Below are 19,526 nucleotides of genomic sequence, written 5' to 3' on the forward strand. Positions count from 1 at the left end.
AACTGAAGAAAATCCCATATTAAAAATGAGAACAGGAAAAATGGAAGTTCTAATGATTTTGTGAAAGATCAGGAATGAGTCAAACTAAAAAGGAAAAAAAAAAGGAAAAAAATGTGAAATGCCTTATTGGCAAAATAGCCAACCCGGAAAATGGATCCAAAAAAGACAATTTAAAAGTTATTTGCCTAACTGAAGGCCATAATGAAAAAAAAAAAAAAAAAGAGCCTAGTCATTAAGGAAAACTGACCCAATATTTTACAAGAAGAGGGAGAAATACTTATTGAAAGAATCTCTCAATCACCTCTGGAAAAAAATCCCAGAAGGAAAACCCCAAGAAACATTATTTTGAAACCCCAAAACTATAATGCCAAGGGAAAAATTACTGCAAGCTGCTGGACAAAAACAATTCAAATATCAAGAAGCAACAGGCAGGATTGCACAGGATATAGCAGCTTCTCCAAAAAAGGATCAGAGAGCCTAGAATACTATATTCTGGAAGTCAAAGGACCTGGGGTTACAGTCAAAACTTAACTACCCAGTGAGTTTCAGCAACATTTTTCAGGGGAAGAGATGGAGCTTCAAAGAAATAATAAAATTTCAATCATTTCTTTAAAAAAAACAGAACTTTACAGAAAATAGAATTCATTGAAAAAGTAGTTCATCATGATCAACTTGGATTTATACACAGAGAATCATAGTAAGAATGATTCAATATTAAGAAATAATCAAAATAATCATGTTAAAAGCAAAAATAATAACCCAAACCACACAATAAAACTATCGAGGTAGAGAAGTTGGTGGCAAAGTACAACATTGACTTAAATTAAGTATTATGTAAAGTATTGGCATGGAGGGATCATAATTAATATTAATAAAAAGTACCTATCCAAGGGAAAAAAAAACAAACATCATTCTCAATAGGAAAGAACCAGAGAATATCCCAATAAATACAAGAGAAAATTAGTGATGTCTACTCCCTCAACTATTATGTTAATGTAGCAATGGAATAGAAAGAAGACCAATGATAAGGACCATGTCTAAGTGTGAAGGGGCAGGTTGATTCTTCAAGGATCCCCACAACTATGAATCATAATACACTTGAAGTAATTGCAAATCAGCCTTTATTGATGCAGATATTGCTTGTGAATTGGAAATGCAATAAATTTGAGGCAAAGAGAAAAGGAGAGAGGTTAAATAATGCAACTGCTTTTCACTCTCTTGTATCATTATCATCCTCTTACATAAAAGGATCTATTCTGTTGGTCAGAATTAGATCCAACCACTAGCAGGTGGCCCTTGCAACAAATGGCACCCAATGTGGGGCACAAGAAACACAAGAAATAAAGAAGCAGCAGTTCTCAAGAACTGTTCGTGAATAGTATCTGCTCAGGAGAGTTCCTTCAGTAACCCACAGGGAAGGAAAGGGAGAAGAGACCTGGTAAGATTTTTTTCAGTCAGGTTAATTAAAATGGGCTAACATATCAAAGAGCTGAGCCAGGAGACTGATGAGCTACTTATGAAAAATGCCTATTCTGAGGCAGAGCCAAGATTGTGGGGAAAACACATGCTTCATTCTAAGCTCCTTTTCTACACTCACTACTAATTACCAAATTCAGCCTCAGATATAGTGCTTGACTGATAAAATCCATGAATATTGGGAGTAAAACAGATCACCAGCCAAAGATAATCTGGAAGATCGCCAGAAAAGGTTTGTCCTGATCTGCAGGAGCAGGCCAGCACAGACAGGGAGGCAAAACCAGAGGCTAGCACACTGAGTGGACCGGGGCGGGGTGGTTTCTTGTGAGTAGAAAATTTGCAGAGAGGACTCTACCAAAGGTTGGTTGCTCTGCTTTAGTTACAAAGCAGTAGATCAACAGAGAAGTTAAAGCCAAAAGTTGAGTATACTCCAAAACACCACCAGAATTTAACAGGATCTAGCTACACACACTCAACACCAGAAGTGACCTAGTACAGATCACAGCACAGCTGGGCAGCTCCATTCTGCAGCAAGAGTTTTTGCCTGGGGCAGTCACACTTCTGATCACCAGGGGGGGTCTGCCTGGAGCAGCTACAAAACTGCACAGCAGGAGGGCTCTACCTGGGGCAATAGAACTTCTGCAGTGCAGCTGTGCTTTCCAGGGATGAGACACTTCTGGTGCAGGTCTTTTCCCAGACAGCAAAACTATAATAGTGGGAGATCTCAACTTTGCACTCTCAGAACTAGATAAATCAAAACAAATATAAAAGAAGTTTAAGAGGTAAATAGAATATTAGAAAAGTTAGGTGTGAAAGTTCTTTGGGGAAAACTGAATGGAAACAGAAAGGAGTATACTTTCTTCTCAGCAATTCATGGAACCTATATAAAAATTGTCCATATATTAGAACACAAAGACCTCAAAATTAAATGCAGAAAGGCATAAATAATAAATGCATTATTTTCAGCCCACGATGCAATGAAAACTACATTCAACAAAAAACTAGGGGTAAATAGAACAAAAAGTAACTGGAAATTAAATAATCTTATCCTCAAGAATGAATGGGTGAAACAGCAAAACATAGACACAATTAACAATTTCATCCAAGAGAATGACAACAATGAGACAACATACCAAAATTTGTGGGATGTAGCCAAAGCATTAATAAGGGGAAATTTTATATCTCTAGAGGCTTACTTGAATAAAATAGAGAAAGAGAAGATCAATGAATTGGGCTTGCAACTTAAAATGCTAGAAAAAAGCAAATTAAAAACCCCCATCAAATACTAAACTTGAAATTCTAAAATTCAAAGGAGAAATTGATAAAATTGAAAGTAAGAAAAACTATTGAATTAATAAATAAAACTAAGAGTTGGTTTTATGAACAAACCAATAAAATAGATAAACCTTTGATAAATCTGATTAGAAAAAGGAAAGAGCAAAATCAAATAGTTAGTCTTGAAAATGAAAAGAGAGAACTTTTCACTAATGAAGAGGAAATTAGAGCAATAATTAGGAGTTTCTTTGTTCAACTTTATGTCAATAAATTTGATAAAATAAGTGAAATGAATGCCTACCTTCAAAAATATAAATTTCCCAGATTAACAGAGGAGGAAATAAATTGCTTAAACAGTCCCATTTTAGAAAAAGAAATAGAACAAGCTATTAATTAACTCCCTAAGAAAAAATCCCCAGGACCAATTGGATATACATTTGAATTCTACCAAACATTTAAAGAACAATTAACCTCAATGCTATATAAACTATTTTTAAAAATAGGGAATGAAGGAATCCTACCAAATTCCTTTTATGACATAGACATGGTACTGATACCTAAACGAGGTAGGTTGAAAATAGAGAAAGAAAATTATAGACCAATCTCCCTAATGAATATTGATGCTAAAATCTTAAATAAACTACAAAACACTTTCCACACAAATAAAGTCAGATCTTACTAATTGGAAGAATATTAAGTGCTCTTGGATAGGTTGAGCAAATATAATAGAGATGACAATACTATCTAAACTAATGCATTTATTTAGTGCTATACCAATCAGACTCCCAAGAATATATTTTAATGATCTAAAAAAAGAACAACAAAATTCATCTAGAAGAACAAAAGGTCAAGACTTTCAAGGGAACTAGTGAAAAAAATGAAGTTGGCTTAGCTGTACCAGATCTAAAACTATATTATAAAGCAGGGGTTACCAAAACCATTTGGTTATAGGCTAAGAAATAGACTAGTTGATCAGTGGAATAGGTTAGGTCAATAACTTTAATAATCTAGTGTTTGACAAACCCAAATACTCCAGCTTTTGGGATAAGAATTCACTGTTTGACAAAATCTTCTGGGAAAATTCAAAATTAGTATGGTGGAAACTAGGTATTGACCCACACTTAACACTGTACACCAAGATAACTTCAAAATGGGTTCATGGTTTGGGAAAACAGAACAAGATTACAAATAAATTAGTAGAACATAGGATAGTTTACTTCTCAGACCTGTGGAGGAAGAAGGAATTTGTGACCAAAGAAGAACTAGAGATCATTATTTATCACAAAATAGAAAATTTTGAATATATCAAATTGAAAAGTTTTTGTACAAACAAAACTTATGCAGACAAGATTAGAAAGGAAACAATCAACTGGGGAAACATTTTTACAGTCAAATTGTGACAAAAGCCTCATTTCCAAAATATATACTTAATGGACTCTAATTTATAAGAAACCAAGCCATTCTGCAATTGATAAATGCTCAAAGGATATGAACAGACAATTTTCACATGAAGAAATTGAAACTATTTCTAGCCATATGAAAAGATGCTCCAAGTAATTATTTATCAGAGAAATGCAAATTAAGAAAACTTTGAGATACCACTACACTCCTTTCAGATTGGCTAGAATGACAGGAAAAGATAATGGTGAATGTTGGAGGGGATGTAGGAAAACTGAGACACTGATACATTGTTGGTGGAATTTTGAATACATCCAGCCATTCTGCAGAAAGATTTGGAACTATGCCCAAAAAGTTGTCAAACTGTGCATACCTTTTGATCTAGAAGTGTTACTACTGGACTTATATCCTAAGGAAATCTTAAAGAAGGGAAAGGGACAAATGTTTGTGCAAAAATGTGCAAAAATGTTTGTGGCAGCCCTCCTTGTAGTGGCTAGAAACTGAAACTGAGTGGATGCCCATCAATTGAAGAATGGCTGAATAAATTGTGGTATATGATTGTTATGGAATATTATTGTTCTGTAAGAAATGACTAGCAGGATGATTTCAGAAAAGCCTGGAGACACTTATATGAACTGATGCTGATTGAAAAAGAGAAGGACTCCTGCTCCTGCTTATAAACTTCTTATATACTTCAACAACAATACTATATAATGCTCAATTCTGATGAACTTGACTCTCTTCAACAATGAGATAAAGCAAATCAGTTCCATTTTTTCAAGAATGAATAGAACCAGCTACACCACCGAAAGAACTCTGGGAAATGAGTGTGAACCACTACGTAGCATTTCCAATCCCTCTGTTTTTGTCTGCTTGCATTTTTTATTTCCTTCATAGGTTATTTGTACATTATTTCAAAATCTGATTCTTCTTGTGCAGCAAAATAACTGTATGAATATGTATACATATATTGTATTTAACATATACTTTAATGTTTTTGACGTTTTTAACATGTACTGGTCTACCTGCCATCTGGGGGAATGGGTAGGGGGAAGGAGGGGAAAAATAGGAACAACAGGTTTTGCAATTGTGAATGCTGAAAAATGCATATATCTTGTAAATAAAAAGCTATATAAGATTTTAAAAAGTATAAAGAATAACATGGTTAGACAGAAGAGATATGATGAAAGATCTCCATGCTGTTACTTGGTAGAGGTGGAGAGAGTACAAATGAGTACATATTGAATTATGCTTCTTTTTTTCTGTTTTCCTCACTCCCCTACTCTTTGTCTCTGTTTCTGCTTTGAATTTGCATCTGCCTCTTTCTGCCACTGTGTCTGCCTTTCAAAATACTCATTTTCATATGGACATTTTCCTCAGAGTGGTCAGGAAAGGGATTCTGATTGAAATTATATTTTTATAAAATAAAATGACATCAACATAAGTTTATTATTTTAAAAAAGAGGAGTAGATTTCCAAAGAATTCAGTAGAAAAAACAAGAAGAGTATCAGGAGCTGGAAAGGGTATAGTTGAGTGGAATAATGATGACAATATGAGGAGAGATATGAGAAAATAGATATTTGCCAGTTAGAAAGCTCTGAATCATAGGTATTAATAGAGTAGGAATGTGTGACTTGGTAGTCCTAAAAGAATATAAGTACCACATAGGCTGAAATTTATAGATCAAATCCTCCCTGACATTCTAATTACAGTGGTAGTTTGATAGACTTCACCTTCTCTTAGGTGGAAACAGCACAAATGTGTAAAGCCTGAAATTTAAATCCAAGAGAAAACTGGAGATTAAAAGTAGTCTCTTCTGTTTACTAATTTGTGTTTGAACTCCATTAGATGATGAACTATTGAAAATCTTGCTGTTCCCCAAATATTTATTTAGTTTTCCATTTTATTTTATTTGCTAATCTTATGATTTGACTTTATTCTTAATCACTTTCTGTCCTTGACTACCTATAATTTTTAACTATAGGAATTTTAAAATTTTTCTTTTATTTGCTTTTACCAATATAGAAATTCACAAATACATTTTTCTCAGAATTAGTTTGCATAAATATTATAAAATTTTACTTGTCATTTATATTACTGCTATTTTGTATTCTATTTTATTGATTTCATTTTGGAGTCAATGGTTATTTTACCGAATTATATATGCATTGTAATAATTTATTGCTCAAAATGTATAAGATCATGGTTTGTAAATAGAATATGTGAAATTTGTTCCATTTAAATGTTTCAATGCCTTTTTTGCAACATACTTGGAAAAACACATATTCCTTACTTTTCCCAGTTAGTTCCCTTAAGTTATTTGCTAATTGAAATCAGCTCAACATATATGATTTCTTTATGATTTACCTTCTGAAGTGATTTGTCTTATTCTAAAAATTAGAGTGGATTCATGGAAAGTGAATTCAATGCTGATGTCCAGTACAAATTTTGTATTTGATAATAATGGTTATATGTCTATGAAATATTTTCTTAATCTCTTAGTACCTCAAGAAACATTTTAATATTGCAAGTTGCAGGAGTGGTGCTGATTTTGCACTGGTAGAGTGATATTTTGCATCAGAAACTAATTAAAAAGTGTATTTAAATGAGAAATGAAGGGCTGCAATCTCTTATTATTACTCACTTCCTTATTATTATTTATAATGGTTTAGCTTTCTTTTGTGAACTTCATTTTCTGATATTTGATTAAAGTTAGTAAAATTGGAATGCCCCCTCCCCAGCCCTTTTTTCTTTAATTGTTTTCTATAGATTTTAACTCTCTCAGATCTTGAATAAGTAGTTAGTATAGCTTTGTCCATCACTTTATGAGTGACTCATGAAAGAATAGGACATGAATCTATCTAATACTTAACACTTGGTACCAGGAAGAATATTAAATACTATTAGTCAATTCCCATGAACATTAGCATATAGTCTCCACTTCTTTTTACCCATAACCTTCATATTCTTTGAAAATAGATCAAATTCTTCAAGGCAATTACAATAGACATGATGGAAAATGCTATGCACATCCAGAGAGAAAACTATGAATGTTGATTAAAGCATTGTATTTTCACTTTTGTTGTTATTGTTTGTTGGCTTTTTCCCCCTGTTTTAAACAGATATGTTTTTTGTTTTGCTCAGCATAAAGAATATGGAAATATTTTTAAAAAATTATACAATTTAACCTATATCACATTGCTTGCTGTCTTGGAGAGGGAAAGTAGAGGAACAGGGACAAAAAATTGTAAGACAAGGTTTTATGAAGGTGAATATTGAAAGCTATATTTGCAAGTATTTGGAAAAAATAAAAACCATTAAAATTAAAAGAAAAAATAAAATAACTTCCTCATACATCCTATCACTTTCCCCTCTTCTGTAATCGATGTATTAACCATTAACATATGCACCTACATTTAGCCACTAAAATCTTTCATATCTTTCTTCACTTTCCGTGCTTGCATAGTTATATCTTAACTCCTTTCTTTCCTGTGTGTCCGATTTAGGATCTAGTAAGACAGTTTCTTATATGCTGACTATAAAGTCATTACTTTGCAAAATAAGAGATTAGGACTTCCAGTTTAAAAAAGATAAAACTAACTCCTCTAAGGAACATCTATAAACAATGAAGGAGAAAACCTTGTCAACCAGAACCAAGGGGTAAAAACACCATGGATTCTCTTTAACCGATGAAGAGGAGAGCAAGACGTTAAACATAAGAGTGCCATGGGTTAGAGAAGGCAGGAAAACAGAATAAGCATTTATATAAGATCTATTATGTACTAGACATTGTTCTAAATGCTTTTGCAAAAATTATCTCATTTGATGCTCATAACAACCTTGAGATTTGATGATGATGATGATGATGATGATGATGGTGATTTAACATGAAAGAAATTAAGACAAACAGATATTAAGTAAATTTGCCCAGGGTCAAACAGCTAGAAACTATCAACAGCAAAATTTGAATCCACATTTTCCCATCTGCAAAAATAACCTTCTATCTTCTACACCACCAGCAGGCTTCCAAGAGGTTATACTGTAAGGAAAATAGATTAACTTTACATTGATAGGGAGGTGGTAAATACTCTCAAGAATCCAACAGGCCAGCACCATTATGAGATTGTTCCAGTAAGTCCTGAAGATTCTGATTTACAAGAATGTGACTTACTAGGAAATGGGATGCAAACAGGAATATGGGAATTCCTTATGTGGGAAACAAGAATGAAAATAATGATTTGGTTTGAATATCAAAAGGAATCTTTATGCAGAGGCATGAATTGTGATCTGAGATAAGACAACAGTCAGTCAATAAATATTGATTAAACACCTATTATTTGCCAAGCATAGGGCTAATCACTAGGGACACCAAGAAAGGCTAAAGGTAGACCTGATTCCAAGAAATTTACAATCCAATGGGGCAAGACAAAACATGAAAGAAAAGTGAAAAAAGGGAGGGTTTCAAGCAGGAGGTTTCATTAGCCTTCCCTCCTTCTCCTCACAAACCCCAAGGACTTCAACACATATAATCAGTAAACTCCAGGGGCTCATTATTTCCTTTCTAGTAAAATATAAAGTTCACTACTTTGCATTTAATCTTTAAAATTTGCCCCTTCCATTCTTTCCAGGTTTCTTACCTTTTACATACTCTATGATCCAGTAATATTGGCCTAATTACTATCCTCTTGAATCAAATTCCATCTCTAGACTACAAGTCCCTTTGTACTGGCAATCCCCTAGCTTAGAATCTTTTCCTTTCACTCTCTTGCCTTTCTGAGATTATCTTTTCTGAGATTGTCAACTGTCTATTTATCTAATATATACCTCATTATTTTCATATTTGCTTCTCCATTAGAATGTGAGTTTCCGAAGTACAGGAGTTGTTTTTACCTTTTTTTATTATTCTCCAACATTTAGTACAATGCCTGGCAAACAATAAATACAGCTAGGTCCCAATTAATATGAATAATAAGTTCACTGAAATGGTTGTGTTATTGAAATTTGTACAGTGTATTTCCATTAGGTTGAAAAAATTAGTCTACTTTATGTAATTATTAATTCAACTGGTGTGAATTCAAATACAAGCTTAATAAATAAATGTTTGTTGGTTGATCAATACAACAATTGGTATAATATTGAATTTAGTAAAGACATTTCAGAATTTTTTAAATAAGCTAATGGAACTATGGGAAAGAGAGGGAAACAATTATTATTGAGAATATTTACAGTTCCTCTTTCAAAGTTATATATGTTTAATGGAAACATAAATAAAAAAGAATTTAAAGATCTCAAAAGAATTCTAGAAAAGTGAGATATGATAGAATTATGGAAACCAATGAATGAGAATTGCAAATAACATACACAGTTCTCAACTATTTGTTTTATCTGTATAATCATAAAAATAATCTTATATACAAATTAATAAAAATATTAGTCATCTCTTACCAAAAATAATTAAATCATAATCAATATGCATTTGATTCAATTAATGTGATAAATATTTGATCCAGATATTTAATAAAATTATATTAAATATAATTATATTTAAATAAAAATTCAATAGTATCACAAAGAACAGCTGTATCAAAGAACAAATCATAGAAAGTATAGGTAATTTTATGAAATAAAAAGTTAATGAAATCATATGCCAACATTTGTGAGTTGTATCCAAAGTAGAAAAACTTTTGTCCATAAATACTTTCATCAATAAAATAGTAGCGAAGATGGCGGCAAGGAGGCACACAGCTGTGTAAGCTCCACATTTTCTCTCAGAACCCATCTCATTACAAGCCTCTGAATTAATGCCTGACTGAAAAAACCCCCACAATAGTTACCAAGAGAAGACATCCTTGAGATTCTCCAGGAAAGGTCTGTTTTTGCTCGAGGGTGGGACAGTTTTAGATCGGGCACAGGCTGAGGGCAGCGGCAGCAGGAGCTTGGCTGGCAGCTCACAGCCGAGCAGACCAGAGGGGGTTGGGGTATTATCTCACCCGTCTCTGTAGGGAGAGCTTCACTACGGGATTGAATACTTTGCTCTGGCAGCAAGTCAGTAGCCCAGCAGAGAAGCTAAAAACACGGGGGGTGAAGAATACAACCCTAAACAGCTGGAGTTCCTTGGGACCTGGCCACCCCTCCCCCACAGTCCCCTCTGTGAGACTGAGCTTGCGCTCTCAGAGTCTTGGAGCGCAGGCGCAGCACAGTCCTGCTAGTGCCTCGCTGCTGTCCCCACAGTCTGTAGAGGAAGCTCTATAACACCACCCAACCCCTCCCCCCAAAAAAGCAGATTCCATTTGAGTTTTTTTTTTTCTTTTTTTCTTTGCTAATTTGTCTCTGATTCTTCTCTGACAAAATGAGCAAAAAATTGAAAAGGACCTTAACGATTGACAGCTTTTATATGGACAGAGAGCAGACTCTAAACCCCGAGGAGACTAAAAGAAGATTGTCTCCAGGTGAATCCCCACAGGAGGAGATCACCTATTCCTCAGCACAGATGAATCTCACAGAAGAAATTAAAAAGGCTCTCACAAGAGAGCTAGAAGAGAGATTGGAAAAGGAGAGGGAGGCTTGGCAAGAGAGTCTGTAGAAATTGCCCCACTCATTTAAAGACAGAATGGATAAAGAGAACAAATCCTTGAAAAATAGGATTAGTGAACTGGAAACAGAAAATAGCTCTCTAAAGAATAAAATTGGCGAAATGGAAAAACATTCCATAGAACAAATTGGACAATTAGAAAAAGATATTTAAAAAGTGAATGAAGAAAATACTTCATTGAAAATCAGAATCGAGCAAATGGAATTGCATAACTCGAGGAGACAAGATGAATCAGTCAAGCAAAACCAAAAAAATCAAATAATGGAGAAAAATGTGAAATACCTTCTTGGGAAAACAACAGACCTAGAAAATAGATCTGGGAGAGACAATCTGAGAATCATTGGACTCCCAGAAAAATAAGATGAAAAAATAGCCTGGACACTATTTTCCAGGAAATTATCAAAGAGAACTGCCCAGAAGTCATAGAAACAGAGGGTAAAATAGACATTGAAAGGATTCATTGATCACTTACTGAAAGGGATCCTAAAATCAAAACACCAAAAAATATAGTGGTCAAATGCCAGAATCCTCAAACAAAGGAAAAAATACTCCAAGCGGCTAGAAAAACCCAATTCAAATATAGAGGAGCCACAATAAGGATCACCCAAGATCTAGCAGTATCCACATTAAAGATCGAAGGTCCTGGAATATGATATTCTGAAAGGCTAAGGAACTCGGTATGCAACCAAAAATAACTTATCCAGCCAGAATGAGCATCTTTTTCCAGGGAAGAAGATGGTCATTCAACGAAATAAGTGAATTTCACCTATTTTTGATAAAAAAAAAATAGAACTTAACAAGAAGTTTGATCTACAAATATAGAACTCAAGAGAAACCTAAAAAGGTAAAAAGAAATCTTGGGAGCTATATTTCTGCTGTAAAGATGTATAAAAAATACATGTATACCTTGTTCTAGAAATTAGAGGTGTAAAGGACATTGTACCAGAAAAAGGGTAAAGTGGGGACACTACATCTCACAAAGAGGCAAAGGAAACCTATTATATCTGAGAGAAAGAATGGAGGGGGATGAATATAGTGGGTATTTTATTGCCATCAGAATTGGCTTTAAGAGCAAAAATTTTAGACATATTCAATTTATGGTGAAACTTCTCCCATCTCATTGAAAAGTGAGAAGGGAAAAGTGAAAAAGAAGGAATAAGCTAAGCAGAATGGAATATGGAAACTGTGAGGGAAAGGAGTAAGATAGGGGGAGGAACTCTAAGGTGGGGAGGAGGGATACTTAAAAGGGAGAGCTGTGAGAAGCAAGTGGTGCTCACAAGTTTAATACTGGGAAGAGGGGTAAGGGGGAAAGAAGGGAGAAAAACATAAACAGGGGTTAACAAGATGGCAAGTAATACAGAATTGGTAATTTTAACCATAAATGTGAAAGGGGTAAACTCCCCCATAAAGAGGAAGCGATTAGCAGAATGGATTAAAAGCCAGAATCCTACAATATGCTGTTTACAGGAAACACACTTGAAGCAGGGAGATACATGCAGAATAAGGGTAAAAGGTTGGAGCAAAATCTACTGTCTCAGGTGAAGTCAAAAAATCAGGGGTAGCCATCCTGATCAAGCAAAAACAAAAATTGACCTAATTAAAAGAGATAAGGAAAGGCACTATATCTTGCTAAAGGGTAGCATAGATCATGAAGCAATATCAATATTAAACATATATGCACCAAGTGGTGTAGCATCTAAATTCTTAAAAGAGAAATTAAAGAGAGCTGCAAGAAGAAATAGCAAAACTATAAAAGTGGGAGATCTCAACCTTGCACTCTCAGAATTAGATAAATCAAACCACAAAATAAATAAGAAAGAAGTCAACAAGTTAGATATGTTAGATCTCTGGAGAAAACGAAATGGAGACAAAAAGGAGTACACTTTCTTTTCAGCAGTTCATGTAACCTATACAAAAAGAGACCATATATTAGGACATAAAAACCTCAAACTCAAATGCAGTAAGGCAGAAATAGTAAACGCATTCTTTTTCAGACCACGATGCAATAAAAATTACACTCAACAAAAAGCCAGGGGAAAGTAGACCAAAAAATTATTGGAAACCAAATTATCTCATACTAAAGAATGATTGGGTGAAACAGCAAATCATAGACATAATTAATAACTTCACCCAAGAAAATGACAATAATGAGACATCATACCAAAATGTGTGGGATGCAGCCAAAGCGGTAATAAGGGGAAATTTCATATCTCTAGAGGCCTACTTGCATAAAATAGAGAAAGAGAAGGTCAACATATTGGGCTTGCAACTAAAAATGCTAGAAAAGGAACAAATTAAAACCCCCCAGTCAAACACTAAACTTGAAATTCTGAAAATAAAAGGAGAGATCAATAAAATTGAAAGTAAAAAAACTATTGAATTAATTAATAAAACTAAGAGTTGGTTCTATGAAAAAACCAACAAAATAGACAAACCCTTAGTAAATCTGACTAAAAGGAAAGAGAAAAATCAAATTGTTAGTCTTAAAAATGAAAAGGGAGAACTTGCCACTAATGAAGAGAAAATTAGAGCAATAATTAGGAATTACTTTGCCCAACTTGATGGCAATAAATTATATTTATTATTTATAATTTATAATAATTTATAATAAAAGAAATATATATATCTTGTCTCTTCTTCAATTTCTTCATTTTCTAAAAAACAGATGTAAACTAAATAATAACAAAGGTCCCTTACAGATGAAAGGAATAGGCATGAATTGTGTCTCCATCATTTACTTAAACTCTTGTGGCTCCTTTTCCACAATTATACAATGCAGATAAGAATGCTTGCCCTGTAGAACTTGAAAGAAAGTTCATAGAGGTTTTTGTGGCCTCCATTTCATTATCTATTAAATGGGAATGTCAGACTAGAGTTCCTCTTAGAACATTAAATCTATGATCCTATGATGTCATAGAAGAGGCAATACACAATAATTTAGATTTAAGAACAGAAGACCTGGATCAAAGTATGTATCCTAAGCATATTTGCTTTGTAATCCTAAGTATGATTAGATGAAATCATTTAAAAGGCTACTGCTCTCAATTATAAATTAACAGTTGTTACTGATCTACATTAGTAAAGTAAATTTTCCTTACTGAAACTTATTTATTCATAAAGTTACAGATGGAATAATACAGATTGAAGTAATATTATGAGGAGCACATTGGATAATTTATTTAAAGTGCTATATGGCATGTTTTAATGAAATTTCCCATCATGATACCAATTAAAGATCCAAATCCTATCACAATACAAAGTTGAATTCATTTTAAACATTTAGCAAATCTGGTTTCAATTATCAATGATATTTAAAAAGTATTAAAAGATATTGTGGGTAATGTCTAGAATTCTTAAAATATTGATGCTTTTTAAAACAACATTGTAATGTTTTACATATAAATTAACAAAGCACAGATGGGTTTAAACTTACCTAGATTTTGGGAAATTAAAGTGAAAACTCCTTTCAGCAAAATACCTTTGGGTTTTGATCCAAACCATTAAATAAAACAGTGCAGTGAGTCCAAAGTGCACTTACTTTAAAGTAAAGTCAGAGGATTCAATTTATTATCCTTGTATACTTGATGTCCTATTATATGCAAATGATAAGATCTCTCTCTCTCTGCAAACAAGAATACATCTCAGCAACAAGAATACAAATATTTAGAATTTCCATCTGGAACGAATTAGTTAAAAGAAAATTTCATTTAATAAATCTCTCTGCTATGAAAGTAAACAAGAACAACAACAAAAAAGCCATGATTACATGTCAGTATTGAAGGATGAAGGCATTTTGTGATGGTTATCATAAATGTGGAAGAAATTCTTATGAGATCAAGATTGTAGTGTGCATATGCTATATTATACCATAGATTTAAAGATTTTATCATATAAATTTTAATAAACTTAAACATAATAAAAATTAAAATAAAATAATTTCTATACTTAAAAATAATAAACTAAAAATAAACAATAATAAAAATTAAAATTAAAAATAAACCTAAATATAAAAATAATAAATAATAAAAATATTGTATTCAATAAATAAGCTTTTGGTTTTTTCCCTACCTCTTACCCATTCTCTAATTGAAAGAAGACAAAAGTATAGGAAAATAAATTTCTATAATTGACATGGTTAAAAATGTTTTCTTCATCCTGAATCTTGAGTCTGTCACCTCTCTATCAGGAGATGGATAGCCTATTTCACATTACTCCTTCAGAATAAAAAGTAATTATTACAGTGATCAAAGATTTTACCTTTCAAAATTGTCTTCATAATGTTGTCATTATTGTATACATTATTCTCCTAGAGCCACTCAATTCTTTTCTCATAAACTTATTTAATATTTTCCAGATTTCTTTAAAACCATCCTTTTTTCTTTGTCATTTCTTATAGGTTAGAAATAAGGCATAATTTTTTCTCAACCATTCTCCAATTGATATTCTTTTGGTTTCCAGTTCTTAAAATTAGTTAGTGTACATATTTATATGGGTATACACACATATTTTTATGCCTTTTCAAGTAGTTTTATTTTATTTTATTTTTTATTGTTAAAGCTTTTTTTATTTTATTTTCAAAACCTATGCATAGATATTTTCAACATTCACCTTTGCAAAACCTTGTGTTCCAATTTTTTCTCCCTCCCTGCCCCCAATACCCTCTCCTAGCCAGCAAATAATCCAATATATGTTAAACATTTGCAATTCTTCTGTACATATTTTCACAATTATCATGTTGCCCCCAAAAAATTAGATCAAAAAGGAAAAAAAACTGATGAGAAAGAAACCAAATGCAAGCAAACAACAACAAAAAGAGTAAAAATGCTAGGTTGTCCATACTCATTCCCCACAGTCCTCTCTCTGGGTGCAGATGGATCTTTTCATCCCAAGAACACTGGAACTGGCCTGAATCATCTCATTTATACAGACATATTAATATAGATAGCTAGATAGGTAGATGGATGGATAGATAGATGGGTGGATGTAGCTATAAAAATATGCACTTAGATACAGCTATTTCATTGACTACTGTGTTTCATTCTTGAGACTAAAATGATATCACTTTGCTAGATCAAGTTACATTGTTTTCACCTAAGGCTGATTGGATCAACATAAACTCAGAATGCTCCATTACAGGTCAGGCACAATTATTTCTTGTGATTATTGACAGTGGATCTATAAGTTTTCACATCTTGTGTTTCTTTTGAGCTACTTCAATTGGTTTGCTCACAGAGCATAGTACTTTCTGTGATCACATGTTCCACATGGTTTGCTAGATGCTCCATTCCAGTGTCTCCCAAGTCATGTAATCAGAAATCTAATGTTCATAAGAGAAACTTTGAGAGTTCTCTTGTATAGTTTTTTTTTTTTTTTATTTAAACTAGGAGATCTTCAAATCTTCCTAAAACAATTCAAATGGAAATGATTCAGTTTCCTGGCATTTTGCTGATAGATCGTGCAGATTTCACAGGAATATCATAATGAGATTAGCACTATGGCTCTGTAGACCTTCATTTTACTAATGTCTAATATTTTCCTTTGCAGCTTCCCAAATACTGAACTAGTTCTGGCAATACACATATCAACCTTATTATCAATGTGTACATACCTGAAAAGTACACTGCCAAGGTCAGTGAACTTATCCACAATATTGAGAGGCCCCATGATGTAATAGTTAACAGTTTAAATTTTAAATTAAGTGGTTTGATTTCCTATGTTGGTGCAAAATGCGGATTTAATATGCAGTTTAATAATATGGAAGCATAAATATTGGTATAGGTTTCTCCTCTTTCTTTGATCTCTTTGACATATAAACAAACAGTGCTGAGTGAAAAGATGAACACAGTTAAGTGATATTTTAAGCCTAGACCAAATTAAAAGATATACCAATTTATAAGTGCATTAATCTTTATCATTAATGTTATCATTCTCATGTAGTCTCTCCAAAATTCATCAATTTTTTTTCATTTTGGCCAAGTTTGCCAATCTAATTGGTGTCAGATAGAACTTGTTTATTTTCATTTGCATTTCTCTAGTTAGTAGAAATTTGAAATTATTTTTCCTACTTATGAGGATATCTTTCATTTTTCCTTTGAAATTTGGACCTATCAAGTTTAGCATTCTTCTCACACTAAGATTCTATAATACTATTCAATGGTTTGGTGAAGTAGAAGGAAAAACAAGTCCAGCATTTGGACTGTTGTCTCTTTCTCATAAAATTTATTTTTCTCTTTACACAATTAGAAACAAGCCTAGAGTGGAGACCACACTTCAAAAACAAGAAACCTGGTTATGTAGTCAAAGAGTTGGGATACTGATTGCCAGCTCTGCCTTATTACATGTACTTCACATATAACCTGTATTTATTTATGTTTGTTGCTTTTGTTAACAGGCTGTAAAATCACTCAGTATAAGAGACATTTAAATTTTGTATTCCTAGTGCCCAGCACAATATTTGATATACAGTAGGTGATTGAAAATGCTTAATAATTTGAATGGAATATCTCAAATATAATCCCTATATTTTTCAGTAAGATTTTTTTTTCTTTCTAAATAGCCTAAAACTAGAGGATAGTAACACATCTCTCTTTGACTTTTTTGAATATAAAATATTAAAAATTTTCTTGTGAAAATAAATTTTGCATTTTGGGGAATCTGCTGTTACTATAGTCTTCTATTAAGTAAAAATGTAAAAAAATAAAATAAAAAAGCAGAGTTCGAACAAGATGATTCCAATTCTTTTCTCATTCTGTGTGTTTGATGCTATCTACATCTTAGCTTTCCCCCCTGTAAAGAGGGATAATAATATCATTTATCTCTGAGTTATTGAGAAGATCAAATAAAGAAGTGTACATAAAGCACTCTGCAAATCTTGAATCACAAATGAATGTTAGCTGTTGTAATTATTGTACTATCATGTTTATTTCAATGTTGCCAAATCTCCATTTCCAAGATGAGAGATTGCTGATAATCTTTCTCAAGTGGTGGACAATCCCACCAGAATTCTGTGGCCTCTGTGTATGATTCTTTATCCCTCCTCCCCAAATTGCATTGTTTTGTTTCACCTGCCTAACACTAATGAATGAATAGGAATAACAATAGGAGGAAAAATTAAATCAAACCAAACCAAATAAAAAGCCTCAATAATATTACAAAAAGGTTTTAGTAAGTCTATCTATATAATTCAATGATTTCTAGTAATAACAAGGAAGACTTTGGAGGGTAAAAAGATAAAAAGCAACAGCTTCTGAGTTGCACCCTCATCTTGATCCCTTAAAGTAAATATGATTTTACTTTCATTGTCTTTTGATTTATAGCCAGTCATGTTCCTTATGCATTATACCGCCCCCCCAAAAAAAAGAACAAATACACTTGAATTTTATCTCTATAATTAAGTCTATGTTAATTGTCTGTCAAAAGTGAAACAAAGAACAAGAGGCTTAAAAACCAATGCTTCAATGGTATATTTACTCTCACCTTTCCCAATTTCAACTGCATTATAAAAAAAGAAAAAGTACATGGGTGTTAAGATGCTTGCATTTAAGACTGAAAAGTTCTGCCTTGTAATCTATGTGCCATCCTAAGAGTCCTCTGTTGATTAAAAATGTCACCAGTCTTTTTAACTAAGGAGCCTATTGCAAGTTCGTTGAAAAAGGTGATGGGTTTGCTGTATTTGAGAGAGAGCATTAAAATTAGATTTGCCTTGACTCATTTCTGTACAACCTCACATTTCTTTTTTTTTTTTTTAAATGAAAAGGATTTATTACAATCTTGTGAGAAAGGACAGCTCTCAAAAACACCAGTGTCAGTATAGGAGTGCAAAGAACGAGCTGCAAAACACAGGATTACATAGGCTTCTTTTAAAAATTTTTATTTATTTGTTTGTTTATTAGCACACTTTGCTTTATAAATCATGTTGGGAAATAAAAATCAGAGCAAAAAGGAAAATCCACGGGAGAGAGAGAAAAAAAAAGAAGTGAACATATCATGTTTTAATATACATTCAGTCCCCTTATTTCTTTTTCTGGATGTAGATGGTATTTTCTGTCCAAAATCTATTGGGATTCTTTGGAATCATTGAACTACTGAGATGAACCAAGTCTTTCATGGTTGATCATTGCATATCTTTGTTGTTATTATGTGCAATGTATTCCTAACTCTGCATGTTTGGCTCAATATCAATTCATCAGTATCAATCTTTCTAAAATCAACTTGTTCATCATTTTTGTACAAAAATAATATTCTATTGCCTTCAAATACCACATTCAGCCGTTTCCCAATTGATGGGAATCTACTCATTTTTCGATTCCTTGTTACCACAAAAAGAGCTGTTACAAATGTTTTTTACATAGAAATGGCACTGTGGGATCAAAAGGTACACATAGTTTGATAGTCTTCTGGGCATAATTCCAGATTGCTCTCCAGAATGGTTGGATCATTTCACAACTTCACCAATAATGTATTAGTGTTCAAGTTATCCCATAACCCCTCCAACATTTATCATGATCTTTTCCTGTCATCTTAGCCAATTTGAGAGGTATGAGATGGCATCTCAGAGTTATTTTAATTTTAATTCCTCTAATCAATAGTGATTTAGATCAATTTACTCTATTACCATAAATGGCTTTAATTTCATCATCTAAAAGTTTTCTGTTCATATCCATTGAACATTTATCAATTGTGGAATGATGTGCATTCTTATAAATTTGACACAGTTCTTTAAATATTTTAGAAATGAGACCTTTATCAGAAATACTGACTGTAAAGATTTTTTCCCCAACTTTC

This window comes from Sarcophilus harrisii, chromosome 2, assembly GCF_902635505.1.
Source record: "Sarcophilus harrisii chromosome 2, mSarHar1.11, whole genome shotgun sequence".
Lineage (NCBI taxonomy): Eukaryota > Metazoa > Chordata > Mammalia > Dasyuromorphia > Dasyuridae > Sarcophilus > Sarcophilus harrisii.